We start from the raw sequence: 12,014 nt of genomic DNA, 5'->3' as shown, positions 1-12,014 counted from the left end.
TTTTATCTCGAGAAATGAATAAGAGCAAATTTTAACATTTAAAAAACAAAGACCAAAAAGACTCACAAACATGAAGACCCTTTTTAGTGGGTTGAGTTCCCTCTGAGTACTCCAGGTTTTCTTGCAGATGCTGCCACTGAGAATTAACCTTTAAAGGAACCATCTAAGCATGAACCCTGGGAGCCTTCTTGGGAGAAGCAGCTCCTCTGCTGGGACACTCCTTGCCTGGCTCAGCCCAAGGAGTCAGCTGTTCTGTTAAATGATTCACTGCACCTCAGCCACCTCACACAGACAGCTCTTCCAAAAGGTCAAAGCGCCGCTTTTACCCTCAGCTGATATTTCCTCCTTGCACACCCTCCAGGTGATGTGCGTCCACATCTGTCCTCCTACACACACCTCTCAGCTCCCTCGTGCAGCAGCTCTCCCTTCAAAGCATCTGCACAGCCCTTGGCACCTTCTGCCGATGGCAGGAGCATTTCCCAGGGGTGCTGTGTATGAACCCAGCTCCCTTCATCCCTTCCAAAGGCTCCAGAATGAGGAATTCGTGGTAATTTTCAGTGGGAAAGGAAGACTGAGATTTTTTAAAGTTATTTATTTTTAGCCTGATAAACAAGAGATGCAGACACCATCTGGATCCCTCCTCAAAGGCTTCAGATACAACATGCTGTCCAGATCCCTCTTCCCTGTTCCAGCTCACAGCAAGTGCTCACCAGCACGTACTAGACAGGATCCACCCCAGTCTGTCCTTGGATGGAATGGCTCCAGCCAGCAGCTCTGCAGGAGGCAGGGCAGCCATAAGCTTAGTGCAGCTTTCTTTAAATCATTTGTGAAATACATTTCAGAGGACAACCTGCTGCCCTTTCCCTCCAACACACTCAGTGCTGTTCAACAACCACCACCTGCCACTGCAGACTCCCTGCCTTCCACACCTGAGTCACAGCTGCCTCATGCTCCAGAAACCCACCCTCCACGTTGGACCATCAACCCCAAAAGCATCCTTTAGAGCTGCAATTCACCCTTCTTTCCACTCCCAGCTACAGTAACAGTAACTAATACTCAGCGCTGGCATCACAGAGGTTTCCAACTGTTTCCAAGCAGCCCATAAAATCACCGGCAGTGCTTGATGGGGCTCCAGTGTTTGTGCATCGCAGCCATGCCCGCTGCTCCCAGCAAAAAGAGCATGTTTGCCTGGCACAGAGCTGGGGATGGACCAAGGGACATGTCATGTGGGTCTCTGCAGCTCTGTGCCACTCTTGTTCGGTCACAGGCTGCAAAGCCATCATCTATTCTGGCACATCTCTTGGCAACAGATTGACTTTGCAGATCTGGGTGGCTGGAGCTGAAAAGTGGTTTTCTGTTTGCTCGGGAGACGTTTGCCAGGTCCCTTCTGAGAGTGCTGAGATGTTTTTAAGTGCAGGTCTGCCAGGAATAATGATGCTCGATGGGGAAAGGGAGGTTTTCCACCAGGGATGGACAGCTCTCCACCAAGCTGGTAATTCCATCATGCCTCCATCACTCATGTTAAAACCCTGAAGGATCCTGCTTGTCCTCTGGCTGCACTCCCAGTCACCCCTGGCCATAGCACTGGCCACTGCTCCCACAGTGGATCCCATGGAGATGTCAGCTGTTTTTTTCTGGTGCTCAGGTTGTCTCTATAAACACTTTAAGTGATAAAACCCCTGGCCTGGTGAAACAGGGGACATTGGTACCACCACCCTCCTTCCCCCAGCACACAGGGAGAACACACCTTTACCTCTAGGTCTCCATCAGTCCAGGTGAGAGTTAGTTATGGTCAATCAGCCAACACTCACAACCACCAAAACTGCAGCCAGGGCACCCGTGTGCTCGGCTCTTTGCCTCTTCTCCCCATTAAAAGCAAACTCATAAAATCACTAAATACCTCACAGCCAGCAACTCACTAAGTTGGCCCTCTCCAGCCTTCTTTCCCCAACACTCATTGCCTGCAGAGCCAGAATGAAGAGCTGTCTCCCTCTCCTCTCCTCCTCCTCCACATCTCCAGATCCTCTGCTCCGATGAAGTTTTAGCTGCTCCTTTTTCCAGGCAACACTGGATTTTTCTTCCTCCATTTTCTTCCCAGCCCCACTTGTTGCTGGGAGATCACTCGAGACAAGAAACTGCTCTGCTCACCAAAGCTCCTCCAAGCATTTGACAGGGCACCTGCTGAGCACAACAGCCAGTCCCAACACCACTCATGCTGTTGTTATTAAGTGGGAGATCTCTCACACCTCCCAGGCATAAGAAGAGGGTGAAAATACAGCAGTGTAGCCCAGTTCCCTCCCTTCCCACCAGAGCCAGGGAAGGTCCCTGGTCAGCTTCTTCCGGGACAGAGGGTGCTGGCAGGAGATGAGTACCAGTGAGGAGCACTGAGTGCTGGAGCATCCCCGCACTGAGCCAACCCCACAGCTTCCAGGGATGCTCTTCCACTGCTGCTCCACAGGTGCTGGAAACCACCTGGGACTTCAACCTGCTTTCCCAATGGAAAACATTCTGCCTACAGTCTCCAAACCCACAGGTGGGAGGAGATCTCCATCCTCAGTGCTCTGCTGCCCAACACAACCCTGCACCCTGAGGGACCCTCAGAAACGCCCCTTCTCCTCCGCCCACTCCCCCTCCGAAGCAATTAAACCCTGGCTGCCAGGGCTGGGCAAGATAAATGGTGTTTATTGGGATGGCTTTCCTGCATGCCAAACATAAAACAAAATGCCAATCGATACAGCTGCCTCACCTGATGGGTTTATTTCCCTCACCCTCCCGCCCCCGCTTTTAATTCCGCTGTGTGCCGGAGCCCTCGGTGGGCCCTGCGCCGTGGTGATAAACCAACAGATCCTCATTAACCCCCAGCCCGTGGGCAGCAGCAAGAATTCGCCTTTTCTCTCCCTTTCCCTTTGCCCCTTTTTTTATTTATTTTTTTTTAACAAAACTCTCCCTCTATCAATATTTGATGAGGGTAATTTCAAAGACTTGTTTAGTATGATCTCCACATAAGGAGTCCTTCGGAGTGTTTATCACGTTCGAGGTATAATTACATTCAAATCCTGAGACACAGTTGCCAGGGTTACAGCTGCTGGTGGTTCCTCCAGCTTTTGTGTGTCTGGGGTTTCTCACCGCCCCCCATGCACACACACACACCCCACGCTCTGCTCCTTTTGTGGCTGGGGTAGGACAGGAGGGTGATGGGCAGGTCATGGACCAGCAGTGGCCAGGGCAGGGCACACCAGCACCTCCCAGCCTGAAGAAGTCAGCATCACCATGCAGGGGGTACCAAGTGTGGGATTTTGGGGTCAGGGATGGGGTAGAGGGAGAGCTGAGCAGGGAGTCGAACATTGCTGACAAAAATATTACAGTAAAATCCTCTACCAGGGACAGCACCCAGGGAATGGCTGGAGCTGTGTCAGGGCAGGGTCAGGTTGGATCTCAGGGAAAGGTGGTTGGCACTGCCCAGGCTCCCCAGGGCAGTGGGCACAGCCCCAAGGCTGCCAGAGCTCCAGGAGGGTTTGGACAACACTCTGAGGGACAGGGTGGGACTGCTGGGGTGTCTGTGCAATGCCAGGAGTTGGACTGGATGATCCTGTGGGTTCCTTCCAGTTCAGGATATTCCCTGATTCCATGAACCTCAGTGGCTGTAGAAGCTCCATGGAAGGAGAGGCAGCAACACTTTCCTTCATGCCTTGAATCCCCAAGTGAAATCTAAAGAGTGAAGGCATGAATAGCCAGGGATAGAGGGTTGCAGAATCCTAGGGGAGAGGTCCAATGCCATGCCAGCCTGGGAACTCCAGCCCTCTCAGCCTTCCCACCACAAGGGCAAGGGTGACCACACAGTCCTGCCACAGGCTCCTCTGTTCTAATCAGGAGAAGCTTCCTGAAAGACACTTGATGCCCAAGAACACCAGCTCTGCATGTGCCAAGGCATTCTTGGGAACATTCCTGGCAGTAATCTGGCTTAAAGCACATATATATGTGTATATATATATATATATATATATATATATATGTATATATATATATGTATGATGGGGGCTATCTGCTGGAGACCTGGTCCCACATTACTGATCAAGCAGAGAGGGGAAAGGGCTGTTAACTCAAGCTCCTTAACCAAAGCCCAGCCGCAGTAGGGCTGTGTGTGAGAGGCCAGCTGATCACCAGAGCTGGGAACATCCCTAGCTTCACTCAGCTGCTGGTGTGGACCTATTGGGATGCCTTTAAGACCCTGCTAACCTGGAAGAAAATAAAACCTGAGCATTTCCACCGCAACACAACACCCCACCCCTGCTGCACCAGCTACTTGAAGATCTCTGGGTCACAGGCAGTGCTTGAGGAGGAGTTAATAACAACCCTCAGGGAAGGGGCAGCCCAAGGAAAAGCCCTTCCCTGCTCCTGCCCGAGCTCTGGGGCTGAGTGAAGCCTGCCCAGCTGGATTTATCTCCCTTTCCCAGCCTCCAGACAGGCAGAGACTCAGCTCATACCTTGGATTTCCTGGACAGTGTCAGTAAATGCTGTTGCATCCCAGGCAGAGAGGAGCTGGGATTGAATTGCCTTTGTTCTAGTTCCAGTTTTAAATAATATGAACCTTGGTACAATAGGCAGCGTTATCACTAATCCCCACAGCTGAGCCTGAAATAAGCTTACAAACCATGCAGCAGGCACTGTGGGAAGAACAATTATTCTGACAAAGGATGGAGAGGGGAGGAAACAACCATGAGCTCCTTGGATTAGATGGAGGGTGAACACAATTGTTGTCAATTCACCGTAAATAAATAATAAATAACATTAAAAAACCCACCAAACACGAAACGAACAAACCCAAAAAACAACTGCAGCATGAAGGCCTGGTAAAATATTTACAATTATTTCAAATAATAGAAAAAAGGTACCCACTATAGCAAATAGGTTGTAAAACAAATTCAGATGGAAGCTATTGTTTACCCCTAAATCAGCTCTAATGCACTGGCAAATGTGATTATCTGCATTCTAAGGGAGCAGCAGCATCTGCATTCATTACAGGTGTGCTCAGTGAAGGCTCTCTTGGCCACAGGTTCATTTGTAATTATTAAAATGCATCTTGTTAGCCTTGCAGCAAGTCCCAAATTTCTGGGCACCGGCACATGCAGTATTTGCTTTAATTTATTGTGTGTGCTTTATGTATTATTTTACTGTGTCAATGCCACGGTGCAAATGAGAAACCCCAACTCAGAGACACCAAATGGAACAGAGCTAAGCACTTGGTGTCACCCGTGCACTCACAGCTGGCACGTTCTCAGTTCCATGGGGAAAGCTTTCCCATCAAGGACAAACAACCAGAAAGCTGGCAGCCACCCTGGCTGCTCCCACTGCCAGGGCTGGGAAAGGCACCAGCTCAGTACCTGGGTGCACACCAAGGGGAAAAGCAGTAATACAGGAATGGAGGAAACTCGTCATCTCCCTAAGGACACACGGCGGTCACTGCTGGGCCACCCTGTTATCCAAAATAACAGGGAACTGGCAGAAAAGCAGGAAGGGAGAGAAGCCACAAGATAGTTTGCAGCATGAGATGGGAGAGATCATAGAATGGTTTGGGTTGGAAGGGACCTTAAAGCCCATCCAGTCCCACCCCTGCCATGGGCAGGGACACCTTCCACGAGCCCAGGTTGCTCCAAGCCCCGTCCAACCTGGCCTTGGACACTTCCAGGGATCCAGGGGCAGCCACAGCTTCTCTGGGCAACCTCTGCCAGGGCCTCCCCCACCTCACAGGGAACAATTTCTTCTTAATATCCAATCTAACCCTACCCTCTGTCAGTTTGAAGCCTTTCCCTCTTCTCTACTTCCAAACCCCTCTCCTCAGGGCTGCTCTCCATCCCTTCTCCACCCAGCCTGTATTTGTGCCTAGGGTTGCCCTGACCCAGGCACAGGACCTTGAACTTGGCCTTGTCAAACTTCATGCCTCATCTCACTTACCCAAGAGGAAAGCAAGGGCAAATCCACACAAGAAATCCTGGAGCAGCTCTGCCTCAGCTGGAGCCAGGAGCTTTTAAGGGGAAGAGCCCTCACCTGGACACAGCTGCAAGGGATGCTTGGCTCTGATGGTTAAAGGGTCCAGCAGAGATACCAGAGTCGCTGGGATCCAAACACCACCCAAAATGCCTGTACCACCCCTAAAGCAGGGGGGCAGGTGCAAATCTGATCCTGAGTATTTCTGACTATCAGGGAGGGAGGATGAGGTCCAGAGCAGTGTAAAGAGCCCTGCTTTGTGACCTCACCTCACAGCGCAGTGGTACCAGGGATGCTGTTATCAGAGGAAGGAAACGGGATTGAGGTGACCACGGAGCATGTCTGAGCATTCAAATTACAAGCAGGGCTTGTAAGGGACAGGATCTGACATTTAATGCCTCTGTTTGCAAAGTGCTTGACATTCACGATAACAGGAGCGGCACAGACAGGCAGCGAGGGCTGTTGGCTCCCTGGGAAAGCAAGAGCACCATGAAAACAGCCTGGTTTTCCCTCTTCTCTAGCTGGGAAGATCCTTGGGAGAAGCAAACACAGACAGCCAAGTGTCTTACACGAGCACCTGCAGCATCCCTGGGACAGGCTGCCTGCAGACTCCTGGAAAAGTCACCTGATCCCCCCATGCTTTAGCTTTCCACCCCAGAAGATGGATCATCTGTTCTTGCAGGTTCTGCAGGAGATGTACCACATGTGTGGAGCACAGAACCCAAAGGAGCCAGGGTTTGATCTTATCTGGGACTCTGAGGAGTCATTATAAGAAAAATAAAGTTCAACACTCGTTCTTCTCTTGGAAAGCCACAGACTGGATGGAAATAACTTATTTTAAAAGGCGCCTCAGCTGACAGCAGTCCAGGAATGGAAGTGGAAGAAAGGAAATTAGTGTGTCAGCTAATGCTTGGAAGTCTTGGAACCAGTTTTAATGCAGGACTCAGCTTGGAGCAACGTAGTTGCTACCACTAGTGTGGGGACCTGGGTCCCCAGCAAGAGGAGCCAAGTCCCGGGAGCTGCCCAGATTGTCTGGATGGGGCTTGGAGCAACCTGGTGTAGTGAAAAGAGGGGTGGAACAAGATGAGCCTTAAGGTCCCTTCCAGCCCAAAGTCCCTCCTGTTGCCACAATTCCCTTCCCACTGGACAACTCTCAATCCCACACTGGCCTTCAGATGTTCTCGTGGCGTGGCTGGAGTGATCTGCAAGAGCAGACCAGTCTCAGGGGGGTCCCCCAATGATCCCAGGCTTTACAGGGCAGGTCCTGGCAAAGCTGGGTTCAGGAAGGCTGATGACAAGACATGAGAGTATTGCCACCACATGTGAACAGGCACTTATTTCCACCATGGTGTTGATGTACCATCCAGCAGGGAGAGAGGACTGGTGTGGTGAGAGGGGAGGGAGCAGAGCCCGAGGTCCCGGGAGCACAGTGCAGCTCCCTGCTCCCTCACCCAGCCAGCCAGCCCTGCCTTCTCCCAATTACATTAAAATAACATTCTCCCACCTCATTTTTTCTTACTAGAAATGAACAGATTTAAAGCATTTCCCCTCAAATTATGGTTCACCTGAGTAGATAATTAAAAGACTATAAAGGAGATACACTTTTATGTGTAATTACGCCCACTCCTGCCGCTGTATCGGGGCTTCAAAAATATTTGCAAAACAACTCAAAACTTTTATTTTGTCAGCGCAGTAATTGCTGCTTGTCAGGGCTATCGGTGCCTGTGTCTGCTCTAACGAGAGCAGCGTCTCACAGGCAGCTCTGCTGACACGGGGAGGGTGTGGAGCCACAAAGCACCACAGGGAAACTGCTGGCACAACATCCCTGTGAGCCACGGAGCCGGCAGCGAGCTCACCCGGGGCACAGGATCCACTAGGAATGGCCTTGGAAAGGAGGAGGATGTTTGTTTGCATTTTATGGGGAGATGTCAGGAATGTCTGCAGCAGCAAATGGGAAAGGGGAACAGGCAGGGATGGGATGCTTCCGCACTCTGGAAGTTTCTGAGGTGCCCACAGGAATCCCAGGGACGCGTTTACAGCTACGGAGATACGTGACTTTCCTGTTGGGAACAGCAGCCCCCAGACAAACAATCCAGCAGGCTTCTCTCTGACTTAGAACCGTGGGATTACAGAATGTCCTGAGTTGGAAGGGACCCACAAGGATCATCCAAACTCCTGGCCCTGCACAGACACACCAATAATCCCACCCTGTCACTGAGAGCATTGTCCAAACACTCCTGGAGCTCTGCAAGCCTTGGAGCTGTGACCATTCCCTGGGGAGCCTGTTTAGTGCCCAACCACCCTCTGGGGGAAGAACCTTTTCCTGGTGTCTAACCTAAACCTCCCCTGAGTTGTCCTGGGGGAAAATCCCACCCACCCCAGTGGGTGAAGCTGCTGAGGTGGTTTAACTGGAGCTGTTTTAAGAACCACCTTCCAGCACCATCTCCAGCTGGACACAAATCTGGGGACCTGGTTGGCGTGCAAAGCTGCACCCTCTTCCTCAGCACTGAGGCAGATGGGCTTCTCAGAGCACCCACACCACAGTCCTGAGGAGGAGTCACCACCCACGACATTGGATCCATGTGTTCACAGAGCCAAGAGACCAAACGGATACTAAATCCAGGAGGGAAGGTGGGTTCCCCGGGGGATGGAGCTGCTGGGATGAAGGATGAGTGGAGACCACCATCTCTGGAGTGGACATCATCCACCCTCCTTGCTGGGATACCTGGAGCTGTCTGATGCTCACAGCCACTGCTGGGTGCCCAACACAACCAGTGTGTGGAAAAGTAGCATTCCCAGCCTCCCAGGGGGCCAGCAGGCTTTGAGGTTCCCAAATCCACACTCAAGCTTACTGTGTATAAAAAAGATATAATACCCCATCTCCTCATAACAGCTCGGGGAAATAAATTCATCAGTGTCTGTAAGGAACTAAGAGGCCTCCCTGAGCCTTCTCTTCTCCAGGTGAACACTCCCAGCTTTCCCAGCCTGGCTCCAGAGCAGAGGGGCTCCAGCCCTCGTAGCCTCTCTGTAGCCTCCTCTGGATTCACTCCAACAGCTCCATGTCCTTCCTGTGCTGGGGACCCCAGAACTGGAGGCAGCTCTGCAGGTGGGGTCTCACCTGAGCAGGGCAGAGGGGCAGAATCCCCCCCTCATCACTGGCGGTGGCTTTGGGGCAGTGAGGGGGGGCAGCTGTGCAGGTTTAATCAAGGCAGTGCCTGAAATGCAGCTAAAAGCAAACTCTGTGGAGTAAATCCTGCCCTGTCCTGATCCCCCTGGGGTGCAGGGAGGTGCAGGCTGTGCATGAGTGTGTGACCAGATAAACAGAACTGAGACATCTGGCTGGCAGCAGGAGCTGACTTTCTCATGAGCATCCCCAAAAACCTCTCCCACACGGCCTGGAGATTTCAACACTGCAGCAGCCTCAGCCCTGCTCCATCCGAGCCCTCCTGGCTCCAGCACCGCTGCAGCCTGCCTGGCTTGTCCTCCAGGAAATCCCGGCCCTTTGGATAGGCGATGAGGCATCTCCAATAATTCCAGCAGCTGCTGCCAGTTAATGTGGGCTGGCACGAAACTTTATCATCAGACCATATTGCTCCAATTACAATTTAGCCAATAGTCCTCTTGGGCTCATCTTTTATTTGTCTTTCACTGCTGAGTGTGGGAGGGAGGGGAGGTGGGAGAGGACAGGGATGTGTGTGTCTCCAACCTCCCCCTCCTTCACTGCCCCCAGGTGTCTGTGCAGCCAATACATTCCCAGCCGCTTTCTTCCCCTGGGAAGGGCTGTCCTCAGGCCTGTGGCATGGGATGGGAACATCGTCAAGGGAATGAGAGTGTCTCCCACCAGGCCCCACGTGTGAATCCTCCAGGGCACACTGCACCCATGGAACATCATGTCTCCCAGGGAGCCCTCCTTCTCCTATCCCATATCAAGCCCAGTCCCAGTTCAATTTTCTCCTTGCAGTGGGGCAAATAAGGATTTACTCCACCACAGTGCCGGAGTTAGTCCGGCATCACGCTGGTGTGCTGGAGCACCGGGTACATCCAGATTTCTGGGAGCTGCTGAGGGGTAATTGGAGCCAACACGCTGCTTCCATTTTTCAAACCTGAGAGCCATGAAGGAAAGATTTTTTATCCTGAGGGTTGGTCTCTGTTCTGGCTGTGACAGCCACCTGTGTCTATATTCAAAGCTCAGGGAAAGTTTTTTTGGATGCTGTGTGGCCTCAGTAAATGACATCTCATTCCAGCTGGGATGCAAGTGAAGCTGGTGACTGGTTGGCTCGTGGGGGGAATAAAACACAGGGGCCAGAGGCTGCAGCTGTATAAACCAATGTCAGGGAGGTGAGGGTCCAACAGGGACTGGCCAGACACATCCAGGCTCTGCTGAGGGGCTCCAGACCCTCCTTCAGAGCCCCGTTAACCATCAAACTGTCAGCAGGGCTCCTCCAGACCCCGTTAAAAGGCTATTCCCAAGCAAGTTACTTGGGGAATGTTAAGCACTGGCTGTAAATGTCTTTCGGTTACTTAATGGGAAAACCTCGGAGCGACCTGTGTAAAGGATATACCCTCTCAGGGCCCCAAATCCCAGAGGATTCAAGAAACATGAACACTCATTTAAACCACACCAGTAGCCCATTAAATCAAGTATCTACTCAATTAAGGACACACAAACAACTTTGCTCTGCCCTCCATCAGCTGCTGCCTATTTGCATCTTGTGTGTCCAAAGTCCTGCCAGGAGGCTGGATTTTATGGCAGAGATAATCTGCTTTCATTTGTCGGGATGAGCTTGGCAAAAACCACCCAAAACACCCGAAAAACCAGTCCTCCCCCTGTGTACAAGTGTGAGGCAAACTTCACTGTGGTGTGCGAGCCCAGGGCAGTGGAGTCCTGCCCCAGGGACCTGGAGCCACCAGCACGTGGAACTCAGTCAAAAAAACCCATAAACAAAAAAAATCCCAGCTATAATGACCCTGGAGAAGCAGCAAGGACCTGAAGATGGTAACACCCCCAATCAACACCAGCACTGATGGGAGATTTACAGGATGCCAGGGACAGTGGGGATGTGCCAGCTCCTCCTCCAGCTGAACCAGCACTCACCTCCCTCCACACCAGATCACCCCAAAGCCATGGGGCTTGGGAAGCCTGTATCCCACACCCCCAAAGCTCTTCCAGTAGCAGCTCCTTTTTCAGAACCCCAAATATGTCAGTGGTGGCTGCATATTTCTAAATCTGTCCATTTACAAAACTTCCAGCCCCTGTTTTAGCCCTCGTTGCCGGCTGGAGGATGTTCCCAGTGCCAGCAGGATCAGCTGCCCTCAGGGACTGAGGACAGAATGGATCACAGAATCATAGGATATCCTGAGTTGGAAGTGACCCACAAGGATCATGAAGTCCAGCTCCTGGCCCTGCACAGGACATCCCAACAATCCCACCCTGTGCCCAAGAGCAGCCAGTGAAAAAGGAAGAATTCATTTTCCTGCCACGATGTACAGTAATCCTTAGGGAAAGCAGGTTCAAGATGAGCATCAGCCTTTCGTGGACAGGCTCCAGCAGGACTCGGGAAGCGAGGAGCCGCCGTGCTCAGCCAGCATGGGCGGTGCTTTCATCCCAGCCAGCGCTTCCAGCGCGGCCTCCCCGAGCGATCGCACACGAGGGCTTTGAAATGCGCTCCTCGGGAAAACCTGTGCCAAGAAAACTCCTTCTCCTGGCTCTTTTGCAGCAAGCAACCTCCGATAGGGATCGCCGAGAATAAAGTCACTTCATTTACAAACCGGGGAGCCGGATCTGATAGACATCAACATTCGAGGTAAGTCAAGGAGTGATGGAGCGCTGCCAGCTCCCCAAATGAATATTCATGGCAAATATTCCCCCAGCTCCGAGCTGAGGAGAAGCCGTCAGCGGAAAGGCTGCCCCTGGGAAGGGGAAGGAGAGGGACCAGGCTTCTTTCATCATTTTTATTGAGTGCAATTTTCTCTTTAGTACAATATTCTCTGAAAGTTACTGTTACAAACTCCGACAATTTCAACACAAT

The sequence above is a fragment of the Manacus vitellinus genome, unplaced genomic scaffold, assembly GCF_001715985.3.
Source record: "Manacus vitellinus isolate BGI_N305 unplaced genomic scaffold, ASM171598v3 scaffold_49_pilon, whole genome shotgun sequence".
NCBI lineage: Eukaryota > Metazoa > Chordata > Aves > Passeriformes > Pipridae > Manacus > Manacus vitellinus.
The sequence above is the reverse complement of the archived record's forward strand: the minus strand, read 5'-3'. Positions refer to the sequence as shown.